This window comes from Sus scrofa, chromosome 5 (assembly GCF_054392235.1).
Source record: "Sus scrofa isolate SSC_HxYL_T2T_F1_AM1 chromosome 5, Sscrofa_HxYL_maternal_Yorkshire_Landrace_v2.0, whole genome shotgun sequence".
NCBI lineage: Eukaryota > Metazoa > Chordata > Mammalia > Artiodactyla > Suidae > Sus > Sus scrofa.
The window spans coordinates 104,893,237-104,907,629 of NC_139387.1; the positions used below are offsets into that span (position 1 = coordinate 104,893,237).

General features: G+C 34.5%; 1 long non-coding RNA gene across 5 annotated transcripts in view; it reads right to left on the bottom strand.

Annotated features, from left to right (window-relative positions):
• The window catches only part of LOC146403598 (uncharacterized), a 686,469-nt gene that overhangs the window by 417,075 nt on the left and 255,001 nt on the right, over positions 1–14,393 (bottom strand). Inside the window, exons 3-4 of one of the 5 annotated variants that reach the window (XR_014845510.1) lie at positions 8,163–8,260; positions 5,923–6,007 (exon numbers count right to left, since the gene is read on the bottom strand). The exons of 3 other annotated variants lie outside the window; for them this stretch is intronic. This is a non-coding gene — a long non-coding RNA (uncharacterized LOC146403598). The remainder of the gene's footprint in view (positions 1–5,922; positions 6,008–8,162; positions 8,261–14,393) is intronic. One more of the 5 variants, XR_014845507.1, reaches the window with a different exon arrangement.

The following is a 14,393-nucleotide window of genomic DNA, read 5'->3' on the forward strand; positions in this document are numbered from 1 at the left end:
GTCAGGTAGAATTACCATTCTAAACATTATAAAGCTATAAATAGAATCTGAATGTATTTATGGAGTTGCAGATTCATTTAAATTTTTTGTTTTGTTTTTCTTGGCATTTGTTATACAATTAACCATAAATCTATCTACTTGTGCTAATGTTAAAATAGTACTTGCCTCAACCTCTTTGAGATATTTGTTCTCCAACTAAAGATATGTATCAGCTACATGGAGTTGGTATAACTTCATAATACACCAAAAAAAGTTACAGATAAATATCTAGCTAACCAAAAATACAAATTCCTGTTATCTGTCTTGGACTGTCAATATCCTATGTTCTACGCTATCAGATTATAAATGTGTTTCTAGAGAAAAACAAAAATGTAAATCGAGGGAGTTCCCGTCACGGCCCAATGGTTAACAAATCCAACTAGGAACCATGAGGTTGCGGGTTCGATCCTTGGCCTTCCTCAGTGGGTTAAGGATCTGGCGTTGCCCTGGACTGTGGTATAGGTTGCAGACGCGGCTCGGATCCAGCGTTGCTGTTGCTCTGGCGTAGGCCGGTGGCTACAGCTCCAATTAAACCCCTCGCCTGGGAACCTCCATATGAGGTGGGTGTGGCCCTAGAAAAGGCCAAAAAATAAAAAAATAAAAAAATAAAATAAAGAAAAAATGTAAATCGAAATTTGAAAGTCAGTCTAAATTCACTTCCTTATACATAAGCCAAAAAATAACTAAGAAATAAAATATTGTATTTATTTATTTATTTATTTTTGTCTTTTTGCCATTTCTTGGGCCGCTCCCGCGGCATATGGAGGTTCCCAGGCTGGGGGTCCAATCGGAGCTGTAGCCGCCAGCCTACGCCAGAGCCACAGCAACGCGGGATCCGAGCCGAGTCTGCGACCTACACCACAGCTCACGGCAACGCCGGATCCTTAACCCACTGAGCAAGGGCAGGGACCGAACCTGCAACCTCATGGTTCCTAGTCGGATTCGTTAACCACTGCGCCACGACGGGAACTCCAGAAATAAAATATTTTATATGTAGAAATTGAAAACGATGGACATCAGAGGTCTTGTAGTCTAAATACTCTACCAAATCCAGCAAAATGTTTTTGAAGTAACTGTGAGAAATTGTCAATTTATTCTTCTCTTAGACATGTGTCCAATGAGGAATTCACCACTTCCTGTGGCAGATAGCATATTTAGAGACATATGTATCTGTATTTATAAAACTCTACCTCACTGACTAAAAATGAACATCACAGACTTTTTTCTCGTTATCTGTGTTCTGTACTCTTTAGCTTTATAAATCACTTCTCTATGCTAAGACAAACTATCAAACTATCAATAATCCATTCTCTCTTGTCTTTTCTAAATTATGTTTTCTACAAGTTAAACATTTTCTAACTTTACCCTAAGACCAATTTAAGGAAATGCAATGTCTAAGGAAAGCACATGCTACAAAGCTGTAGACTTCTGTGATTTTCCAGGCACCTGATGCCTCAGATTCATCTCAGACAGAAGCTTAATGCTTTTGCTAAGTCTTATAGTACTTTCTTAAATGTTGATCTTGCATCCACGCAAACTTAGGGCGCAGACACTTTTCAAAACTTTATTTCCTCAACCTCAAACATTAGTTCAAGGTAGCTGCATATGTAATATTTTCGAAGACTCTGAGTCTCCAGGAAAGGTTATGTAACTGTAAAGACACTATATTGGAAGCATCTTTATTCTCAGTTCCAGCAGGACCATCTTACTGTTGGAAACACCCATCATATGAACACCCAACATATGCCTGCCCCCTTGTAGTTCTATTCTCATTCTTTTCACTTCCATTTTTTCCCTCTACTTCAATATATGAGGTGTAGTCTCTCTTCATGGATTGCACTATTTCCCATTTCTGGGACCAGATCTGGGGCCATATATATCAACTATCTGACCAATCTCCAATGTTTATAGATATTTTAACTAATTAATGCATATACCCCCAAACCAATCCCATGCACTTTAATTCTATTGTGTTACTTAATTTTCTCCTCAGCCCAGTATGTTGGGGTCTTTTAAAATTCCCATATAAATGAGGAAACCGAAGGACAATGAAATTAGGTAATTTTTCTGGTGCAAAACGAGGCTCTTAACTGAAATGCTATACTATGTTCTTCTTTAAAATGTGTGAGCTAAATGAATCATAGGCACTAAATCTATATGATCGATGTAGAGCAGACTGGGTTCACTTTGTTTTACATTTCAACACTCTCATCAGTTTATGCAATTGTTTGTGCACAAAATTTGAGTACCCATATCAAAGTTACATGGTACTTGAATGATATTTGTTTTTGTTTTTCTCAGTGTGACTAACCTTGGCAATTTTTCTATAGTACCACTGAGTGCTTTGTGAGACACACTTACCCATTTTTATCTATCTCTTCTTCCTTTGGAAAAAAATGCCACAATTTAGAAGGTCTTGTCTTTTTTTCCCCATGATGCTATAGAGTTGGTATTATTCATGGAAAATGTTTGTTAGAGGCATGCTAAGAAAAGTTAAAATATATTTAAACATATTCTTGAATGATGTCTCCGTATTTTTTGTCATTAGATAAAATGTACAGAGAGCAGATGCTGCAATAAGATGAAAAACATGTTCGATATCTGTCTGGACAATATGAAGACCTTACTGTATAAATGATGATGGGTTTGTTCCCATATTTGAAAAAAGCAGTTGTAGTCTAGGACTTTCACGTCATCATTGTTCCAGTGTTTGTATAATACCCTGGCACATATCACTACCTAGAACTCTGGAGACGGAGACCTAGCACCTAGGCCTGCTCACCTACACACTGATTTTGCTGAGCCAGTAACACAGGGGTAAACCCATTACTATGACATGAGTACAGACATTTGCAACAGCCACTTATTCCTATCAAATCTGCAGGAAAACTCTGTGCTGTTTACTTAAGCTCCTATGACCAATTTTATATTGCAGTTTTGGCTTAACCCAGTAATTTGCCATCTAGTTTTATACTTGTCTTGCCATTCACTGATGGGGAAAAGTTACACAACCAAGCTAATTGTTTCTGGGACAAATTCAGAGACCTCAAAATAATACAGGCTTGTGATGGTGACAAGAAATAACTCTAAAGTTCAACTCTGTCATAGGTTAATTTCTCCAGGAAGTAGATTCTGAGACTGAGGTTTGCATGCAGAAGTAACATTAGGAAATTCTCTTAAGAATTGTAACTCCAACGAGGTTGCAGCACTGAAGCTGTAACAGCTCTTCAGAGTTGAAGGCTGAAAACAAAATATGAGGCCTTCATGTTTTCATTGATATGTCATCTTTGCCTCTGCCATTCCCTAATGAGGAACTTCCATTCTTCCTATAACTTCCTAAAATCATGCTGTCCAAGGACAACATGAGGCACTGGAGTTACATGCTAATCCCAAATCTATCCTTACTAGATGTACTACATATAAAATTACTGTATGTCTCTTGGATTAGATTTTATCATCCGTAAAATTAAGGGATGTAAATAATGAGTCTACGGAGTCTAAACTGCTCTGAATGTACTTCAATAATCACAGGTTAAGTGAAATGATGACCATGACTCTCATTAGCACAATATTTGGATGGAGGAAAGGAAATAGGTATATAAATAAAATTTAAGACAGGGGCTGGATTCATATCAGTGTATTGTGAAAGCCCCTCTATCTTAGCTCATGCTCGAAACATTCCCTAATAAAAAGTATATGAAAAAGACCTGGTTCTAAAAATCTAATTTTCTACATTTTCTTTACAAAGTATTGATCAGAGGTTAATACAAAACTAAAACTACAAGGGATCATTTTCTTAGTCTATTCTATAAACTATCCATAATTTCTGTCATGTGATCCTGTAAACACATATCCCAAAACTACAACACAAACATACCAAGAATTTCAAGTGGTCCTAATACTGAACATTTAGATTTTTCCTCATTATTAAAAATTAATATTGTGCCTCTTTGCAGCTTCCTGAAAAATAGCTTCATACTCAAAGGTGAGGAGGCTTTGTCCAGGTCATTAAACTTGTATTGACTTCTATGCCTTCTCTAGTATTTATGGTTACCTTAAACCCAAGTCCTATCCTTGCAAATGTGGTGCTATGTTTAAATGCAAATTGCAAAAAGAAATCCCATGGTTTTTTTGGTATTCCTCACTAAGATATTCATCTAATCTTTTACTCTAGTACCTATCTCATGAAATGTTTTATCTTCTTTATTATTATAATAACGATTACCGATTTCCTCTATTATGTTACAAATTTGTTGAGGATTGTCATCTTAATATACATATTTAATTATTTTCTTTGTAATTAACACAGCATCTGGCACAGAACAGGTGTAAAATGAATTTTCATTAAAATGAGTTTAATCAATATACTTCTACTTTTTTTCCTGCTCCTAACTCTTTATCTTCTCCTACCTTTTCCTCTGGCCATTTATTTTTTCTTATAGAAGTTTTATTTCTTTGATGAAAAAAATTCAGTTTTTCTTGTGCTATTCTGTCATCTCCTAAAAAATCTGATATTATGCTTCTGTGAACACAAGTTTGAAGACTCTTTGCAGGATATTTTATTGACTTCTTGGTGTAGCACAGTAAGTTATGATGGCTTTAACCCATTATCTTTCTCCTGTGCTCATCCTCACTGTTGATCTGCCTTTTATTTTTTTCTCTTTCAAGGTGGTCTTTTATTATTACTTGACAGTAAGGGCCAATACATAACAGAGAGCACTTCCGTTGATGGCTGGAAAATGGGAATCTTGATGATTATAAAAGAGAAGAATGCCATTTAACTAAGAAAACACTTTAGTGTAGTATAAAATATAAATAAGCCTACCTTCAATGAGATATCATTTTACACAAATATTATCTACTGTATTAAAAAGTAAAACTGATAATCTCCTGCTCAAATATGTGCTGACTACACACTCTAGTCTTCCTGGTGGCTTTTCCAGACCACAGATTAATTTCTTTAAATGATGTGTAGATTCTTGTAGAATTCAAGAGGAATATTCCAAAGGAACCCATTTTCATTTCAGCAATGAATTAGTATTTGAACTAGTTACTCAGTGAAAAAATGACAGCAGGAAAACATAAAAGTGTCTGTGAAGTGTGAAGGGAACTGAAATAAATGGACAGCACTAGGTCACATTTTGTGCTTCTTACATACACTCAGCATCTTAGTTACTTTGGGTGGCTATAACAGACCATAGATGGAGTGCCTTATAAACAACAGAATTTTATTTCTCACAGTTCTGGAGGCTGGGAAGTCTAAGGTCAAGGTGCTGGCAGATCCAGAGTCTGGTGAGAACCCACCTCCTGGTTAACAGGTAGCCATCTTTTGGCTGTGCCCTCATATGCAGGAAGAGCAAGAGAGCTCTCTGGGGTTTCTTTTGGAAGAAACTAATCCAGTTCATGAGGGCTCCACCTCCATGATTTAATCACTTCCCAAAGACCCCCATCCCCTAATATCATATTGGGGGTCAAGATCTGAACATATGATTTTTTTTTGGGGGGATGCAAATATTGAGTCCTTAGCACATAAGAAGAATGGCAGTCTATCTTCCTCTCTCCATTCACAAGAAAACATTACATCAACTGTGACAAAGAGGTAATCAAGGTAGATTATATTTTAAAAAGCTTAATATTTGCCCTTGATGCTAAATAGAGTTCTCATCCCACTAAGCTCCTTTCTCAACTGTGATTATTTCTGTACTTACTTTGGAGATTGTTTTTCCCAGTGAATAGTTTCATGTTCACTGTATATTTTATTCATGAATAAAATGCTGCAACATATTTTCAAAACCTCATGATATATAAAATACACATAAATTGGGGAAAACATTCATTTTTCCATACATATCCTGTGGACAGGAACACGCCCCAGAGATTTACCTCATGAGATGAAAAGGTGTAGGAGTTTCAAACTAAAAGGGCTTCTGAACATCATGGTATCCAGAGAGGAATGGAGGGATGTATCCTTGGGATGAGTGGAAGGAGAGGGGGCATTACTTAGGTGGACTGAGTAGTTGTGGATCAAATCTGCTAATAAAGGTGACATAAAGCTCAAGGGCATTGTTTTGAAAAATGGGAAACTGTCGTATACATTTGTATTTAAGAGTCATCAATGACTGTTATTTCTTTCACTGAAAGTCAATGCCATCTCTATGGGAAATGGAAATCTTGTTTAAACAAAGCTCATTTAATCTTTATTTTGACAGACACCTTATTTTGATAGTGACTCAAATACCAATTCCTTTATGAAGCATATACATAATATGTGCAAAGTACTACACTGGGAGAGGACATGCAAATAGAGACATAAGCAAGCACTTTCTCTGCTCTTGAGAAGATGCAAACTGAAAGTAAGAGTGAACAGGACCCCAAACTGCAACAAATGGTCCTGTTCACTCTTACTTTCAGTTTGCATACACGACAGGGATACAGATATTGCTCCAGTGTTATGGGCGTTTAGAAGACAACTCAATTCTGGCTGGGGAAAAATGTTTATGGTGGCAGAGGAATTTTATTTGGAATTTACATATTGGACAATATGGGTTTAAGGAGGATTAATATTCTGGAGAATGGGATTATATAGGCCCAAAATAATAAATCAGGAAGATGAAAAGCATATGTGTAGGATTTTGTTTAGTTTGATTAAAACTAAAATTCAGTGAGAACGAAGAATGACAGGTACTTTGGCATAGAGTGGTTATGAGATCTGAACAGGCAAGCTATCAATTTCTGGTTGAAGCACTGAGATAGCAAATTTTACTGTTTATAAAGATAAATGGCTACAGTGATATTATTTAGATGTATAAGGAGAAAAAAGCAATCTTTTGACAAATGTTTACAAAGATATAATTCTGACTGTCTGTATCTAACGCTAAGTTTTTGACAGTCATCTTACATGAAAATTCACTGAATTAATAAGTTAGCTTCAGGTTTGGGTCTATTGGAAAAGGTGCTGCAAGTATTTGACTGGTTATTTCTTTGTATTAGACTGGACTATTTTGTTGGCATTTAAAACTAATCTCTAATAAAACTCGAGGGCACTGTGATGGTTTGGCTATAGACGAAATCCCTTGGAGTTTCTCTGCCAGACCACTTCATTGTCAATTGTGATGAATATTCTCAGGACACGGGTTAGGAGATGCTGTGATAATTTCTATGAAAATTAACTACTGATACACTTCAGAAAAAAACTTAGTGGGTTTATCAAAAAGGAAAACATGGGTATAACTATAGTAACTGTGTTGATGTAATCTCACTGTGAAGTGATTTCAGTGGGCTTATCCTAGTTACCCACTGAGTATCACTTTTAGCTTTTACCAAACTACTTATAAAAAGATCTTTCTGGGAGTTCCTGTGGTGGCTCAGCAGGTTACGAACCTGTCTGATATCCATGACGATGGGGATTCGATCCCCGGTCTTGCTTAGTGGGTTAAGGGTATGGTGTTGGGTCTATTGGAAGGTCGAAGATGAGACTCAGATCCAGTGTTGCTGTAGCTGTGGTGTAGGCCGGTAGCTGCAGCCCTGATTCAACCCCTAGCCTGGGAACTTCCACCTGCTGCAAGTGTAGCCCTAAATAAAAAGAAAAAAAAAAAAAAAAGTCTCTTTCTGGAAATTCTGCCCACTTGGTTTTTACCTCTTTCCAGGGCTTTAAAGTGTGGTGATATTGGAATAAGAGTACAAATATTTTGTTCCTAAGAAATAATGGGCATCAGTATACATACTCTGAAAACATTCTTATTCACAATTCTGTATCTCAAGACCTTGATAAACTATAACCTAAACGGTCTCCCTAAATCCTGGTATTTCTGAGGATCCATAAATGGGGTGGAACTTCACGACAAGTTTCATCAGAGGCAGTGCAGAAACTGCAGAGGTTCTGGCCCACTGAATTCACTTTCTAGCCAAACATGACATGATTTTATTTTTTAAAAAAGTGTGTAATATATGCTTTAGCATTCCAGAAAAACACATGCATCAGTGCACAATAAAGTATGAGAAATGATATATATTTTAGCATGTATTTATTTGAAAATTTACTGAAAAGAGAAAACACTTCTAGATGTTAGTTTTTAAGCATTAAATAATAGTAGGCAAGAAGATAAAACGTCATCACTACTCACTTAAACTGTCCTCCTGTTAATGAGTATTATCTTGGAATAAGGTAATTCTCAACCTCAGTCGTCACTGTCTTTTCTCTCTATCTTCCACTCTCACATATCTAATTTTAAGGAAAAAAATGGCAAGTAAATATCTTTTTATTTTAAGACAGGCTACAGAGAGACTTGTAAGTATTTATTTGTGACTGGAGGATAGAATCATAGTTGTATTACTGAATCATTTCATTTCTTTTTCTCCTTTTTCCCCTGTCATGTGAGTAAGGGCAGAAAGTGAGTCTAAGTAAGTACACACATTCAAAAGGGAAGAGCAGACTTAATTTTTTTTTTCACTAGACAGTATCTTAGTGACCAGGATCACGCCTGAAATATACGCTATCTGAAATGACAAGAAAGCAAGCAAAACACTTTAAAATAAAAATTAATTTAGAGAACAGATTTATTGGGTCTGAAAAAAGACAGATATGGGTTTGAAATAGTCTAACTATACACCAACTTATCATCATAACAGGTGAAAAACAAAGTGAAACATGTATTTTAATTGTAAGTGGTAATTTATTTCTATTATCTATGTGTCACTATATTAAAACTTATAATTTAAATATGTGGAAACTGAATAAGGTATCCACATAATCAATTGAAAACGAAATTGTTTATTTAGCTGTTTGTAGAAAAACTAGCATTTAATAAGGAGGCAACAAAAAACATATTGTAATTTAGGACCTAAAGCTCATATACACATATAAACAATCACAGACCAAGCAGGAGAAAAGAAAGGAAGGAGTGGGTGGAGAGGGAGAATTTGATGAGCAGTTTTTCTGAATGATCTCATCTTTGTCTACAAGACTTCATTAAGAAAAAACCCAGCCCTTTGACAAAAGCACGGTCTTTTGGTAGGATATTACGTTTATTTTTAAAAATTTTTTACAGTTACCTTCTAAAATTTGACTTGCCTTGTGATGCATTCTTGAGACTCCTCTCAAGTTCTAAAATAATGAAATATACACAAACACCCTAAAATATGTATTAACTATATTCTACACAATTCTACACGTTTGTTAAATTTTGTTTAAAAATTGCTTTCAGCTAATGGGACAAACAATACTTAAATCAATTCCTTCAAAATTGTTGTTGTAATAATAATTAGATATGGCAGGCATCAGTTTAATAATGCAATTCTTTGGGGACTCACTGCTTTTATTTTTCGAGATAAGCATTGTACAATTAATAGAAGTGGTTTATTGTCAATACTCTATGGAAATCATTCACAAACATTATAATGAGGTGAGTCTTACAAAGGGATGAAATTAAACTTGACAATTGTCTTGTTTTACTAATTGTTTTCTACATGTTCAGAATGCATTTTGATAAGCTTTTTCCTTTAAATTAAATCAACTTTATAAAGCATTTATCATTTGTATGGAGAGAAGGTTGTTTGGGCCCTAATAAAAGAGAGTGTTTTTTCAGCCCCAAATTCTTTAAGCATGTTGAATAGAAGGCAGGCAGATAGAGCTGTGAAGACTCCCTTGGCGGATGTCAAGGAAATGTCCATTATGACCTCTGGAAATCTGAGGCAGGGAAAAAAAAAAAAAAAAAAAGGCAAGGGCATCAAAATAGAAAAATGGGACTTGTCACTGGTTTCATGGGGATTAGCCATTTAAGGTACAGGATATAACTGTATTTGTTGACTAAATACAGAATGAAGACAAAATGGTACTTTTTATTTAGAAAGCAAAAACAAGAATTTGGTCATTTGAATAAAATGATTTATGAAAATGTTTGTTAAGTCCTATGGAGAAAATTGCTTTATAATAACTCTGAGTGCCATCATTACCTGACATTGAGGGACTTTTTCCTGTGTGTGGCTAGAGTTCTTACCTTTTAAAAACTGTGTGATTTGGGTAAATTCAAGCTAAATATAAGCCTGCTTACTAGAACTATAGTTGGATTATCTTATCAACTGCCACAGATAAGCATAATACACCCACAAGGACCAATTTAATTAAAGGGGCAAAATCCTGATCTAGACTTAAGTGACACTGACTCTTACAATACATAATTAAATTCTCTTTATAATGGTATTTCGCATGAGAATTGGTGTAGTTTTCTATAAGTGACACACTAAAACTGCATTTAGAAAATAGCTTCAAATTATGTTGCTTCTGGAGATAGAAGGGCCCTTCAGTCACCTATCTAAAATAATTCTCATATTAAATACACTTCAGCATACTTGCAGTAGTTGCAAAAGCAGCTATACAGAAAGATAATTTTCAAATTAAAATGATCTCCTTAAATGCAATACTATACACATAGACAAGAATCCAAAAGCAGAATTTAAAAAAGTTACTTTTGTTAATTTTTAAAAGCAGTTTTTATGCTGTGATGTTTTACAGTAGTTCTTACTTTCCTTAGCTCAAAACACCCAACTGCTAGGCAATGAAACGTTCCATTATTCACATTTAACTGCAGATATTAATGGCTTATGTCCCCAGAAGTCAGGCTACTTTTGTTTCTAATTTTTTTTCTTTTAATGAGGAGGGGGGCCACCCCCCACCCCACCCCCGAGTTATTTGACTGATTCTGCAACCTCCCATTTTAAGAACAGAGGATAACAGGGTTATTCCCCATGAGTGACTCCATCACTTCACTCATGTCTAAACTATTTTTATAGCTTGGCCATTGTCCAGAATCCTAACAGCAAGAATACTGACAAAACTCATGGTGCATTTAGAGCTGCCTGCTTGCATCTGAACCTTTACAATTCACCAAAGGGCAGGTTGATGTGTGGAAAAAATACTGGTGTTTTGGGTCATCAGGCCACTCATGTTTCATATGTTCTGGTTTCAATAAGATCTCAAAGACTTCCCAAACCTTTGAAGTGTTATTTTTAAAAGTGTACCCACATACACACCCAAAGTACTATAATGTGAATTTCTGAATCATCAACATGGAAAGCAAAAAAACCATATAGTATTTTGGCAAAATGCAGGGAAAGACATTTGAAATTGCCTTTAAAAAGGCCATAGCAGCTCAGTATGTAGAGGTGAAAAACTGCAAGGACTATGCTAGGTGAACATGCGTCTTCTCTCCTGAAATGCTCCAATCACCTTGTGAGATAAGTCAGAAAATACTGTATTATAATTTAGAATACACAAATTGAAACAGAATATAGAAATAATAATAGTATAGAAATTATTCTATAAATTTAAATGTATTATCATGTGTGAGGAAACACAGACACAGAAAGATTAAGTAAGTAATCCAAGGTCACAGAGGGAGTAGAAGAGCAAGGACCTGAAATCATTTGATTCCAGAAACTGTACCTTTAGCCACTGTATTAGGCAGCCTCCCTTTTCTAATCCAGGGAGCCATTGTTAACAAAATATTTTATACCTTTTAAGAAAAATCATAAATGTCAGTGAGTCTAATTTATAATTATAGTAATTCACAAATATTATATTTATTTTCAAAATTATTTCACATACTTAAAGAGGCGATATACAGCCAAATTATATATGTACAATAATTCTCATTATACATTCTTACTTTAAAAAATTATTGTTTATTTTTATAAAAATAAGTATTTCTAAATATTTAAATGTCCAAACTTTTTGGTTAAAAACATTTGTACCATGTGGGTTGATACAGTTTCATAAACATATGATCCAATCAATAGTTTATCCAATTCTCAAAATAATGTTATGATTTATTTTCTAGATTCTGCTACAATTAAAGATGGAAGCTTTTTTTCCCAATGGAGAACACATTTAACTTAGAGGGCCTACATGTCTATATTAATTTTATTAATATAGTTTTAACTTATAAAATTAACATACGATCGCAGGCTCATTTCAAAGTATTTTATCTCCAACATCAACATACTATCATTTACACTTGTCATTATGTTTTTATTGACTACACATTGTGTTTACTGCACAGGAGATTTGACTATATATATATATATATATATATATTTATTTATTTATTTATTATTTTTTTAAATCTGAGTTTCCTATGGTTGTGTGACTATTTGGTTTTTGCTCTTAAACACCTGATATCTGCTGTCACCCTGTGGTAGTAAACTCTGAAAGATAAGGTAAAAGATTATGGTTGGTTTTAAAAGTCTTACTGCAATTACCAAGGGACATAAAAATCAATCAAAAGGGATGATAAAAGTACATCTTTGAAAAAGTTGTTAAAATTACAGATATCTGTTTTTGCAAGATGCAAAATAAATCACCTATATCCTATAAATAGTTTTCAGAAATACTAATATAAATAACCCTTATTAAGTACTCAAACTGAAAGAATATGTCAGCCTCTGTAAAACTGAAGTAGTATTTAGAATACTACTAATACTACAAAAGCATTAAATTTTACACCACTAAAGACCACTCAAAAAACCACTGGTCTTGACTTTAAAGCACCTATCCTTATATACACTAGTGTGAAAACAATTGTATAGTAACTATGCTTTTGTAGAATCCTTAGAATTAATAAAATTTATATTAATGTATATTCATATTAATTATTAAGTATAGGTATAAGACAAGACTAGCAATTATTTTACTTGAAGTCAAGTCAGAAGTTACTAATATTTTCTTCTTTTTTTGTCTTTTTAGGGTTGCACCCATGGCCTATGGAAGTTTCCAGGCTAGGGGTCAGGTCAGAGCATTAGCCGTTGTCCTACGCCACAGCCACAGCAACTCGGGATTGGAGCCACATCTGTGACCTACATTGCAGCTCGAGACAATGCTGGATCCTTAACCCACTGAGTGACACCAGGGGTGGAATCCCTCTCCCCATGGATACTAGTCAGGTTTCTTACCCTGAGCCATAATGGGAAATCCAGAAGTTACTGATCTTACTCTAAATTTGATCCTGTCCATATCATTTTGAGCAAGTCACTGAATTTTTTGAATATATTTTATTTTTCAAAGTACAGAAATAACAAATATATATGTATTAATATTAAATTGTGACATTTAATCTAAATACCATTCAAAAATAGAGGTTGAGATTAAAAAATGATCCAACTATATGAATATAGGGAACACACCTAACAATCAACAGCATACATAGGTTGAAAGCAAAAACATGGCAAACAATATATTGTGAAAACAAAATTTTAAAAAAGCAGCTTTATTAATATCTGATAAAATAGCCATTAGAGCAAGGAAAGCCAGAGAAGGAAGGATTGCATAATGATAAAATGATCAGTCCACCAGTCAGACTAATTAGATTCATCCTCTTTTTTTAAGTACATTCTAGCTTGGTTAGGATGAACAAGTTTTTTGTTTTGTTTTGTTTTACTTTTTTTTTTATCTCACTACTTTAAAAGTGCCTTTCACTCTATTCCAGATTGCATTTTTCCTGACAAGAATTCAGGTATCATTTTGACCAGTGTTCACTACCTGTTAATAGTCTTTTTATTTCTGAAAGCTTTCATGATTTTCCTCTTTATTTTTGGTTTTAAGCAATTACTTCAAAGCAATTACTTCATGGCAATTACTTTTTATCATATTTTCCCTGCTTGAAATTTTACAAGGTTGGTGTTTTCATGAAAAATTTTGGCTTCTTTCTTCTACTCATTCTACAATTAAACATTATGTTAGACTTCAAGTCATGAGATAACTAAGTTCACTAATCCTCAGTTACAAAGTATTCAATTACAGGATTTTAATTTGATTGTTCTGGTTGCTATATTTGTTTTTTAAAGACTTTTTAAAAAGCACTTTTAGGTTTACAACCAAATTAGTCTTCAGCTCTCTGATGATATTCCCCATCTGTTCATTCATTACTTCCACCTATTCTTCCAGATCCTGCTGTCTTCAGTGGTTCTGCATTTATTCATTTTGATTATGAGTTCGATTTTTCAGCTTTTTCACTTTTTTAAATTTGTAATGTTTACCAGAATTTATGAATAGATTAACAGTGGAAATTGATACACACTATTTTTTTTGTTTGTTTTCTTCATTTTGTTTTACCTGAAATGCATATTCCTTCTATGTTTACTGGCTAAAACGAGGAGATGTTCATTCATATTTTACCAAGTGCAAACTGATTTAGGGTGGGCGCAGGTCAGGATAACTGAGCACATCTGCTGTGTTGCCACCATAATTGCCAGAGCCAGTATATTTGATCTTACCAAGGCTGAATCCTGGGGGCTGGGCTATTAATTTGTCTTTAGATTCATTGGTAGCATGGCTTCTAGTTTCAGAATATGAATACAATACA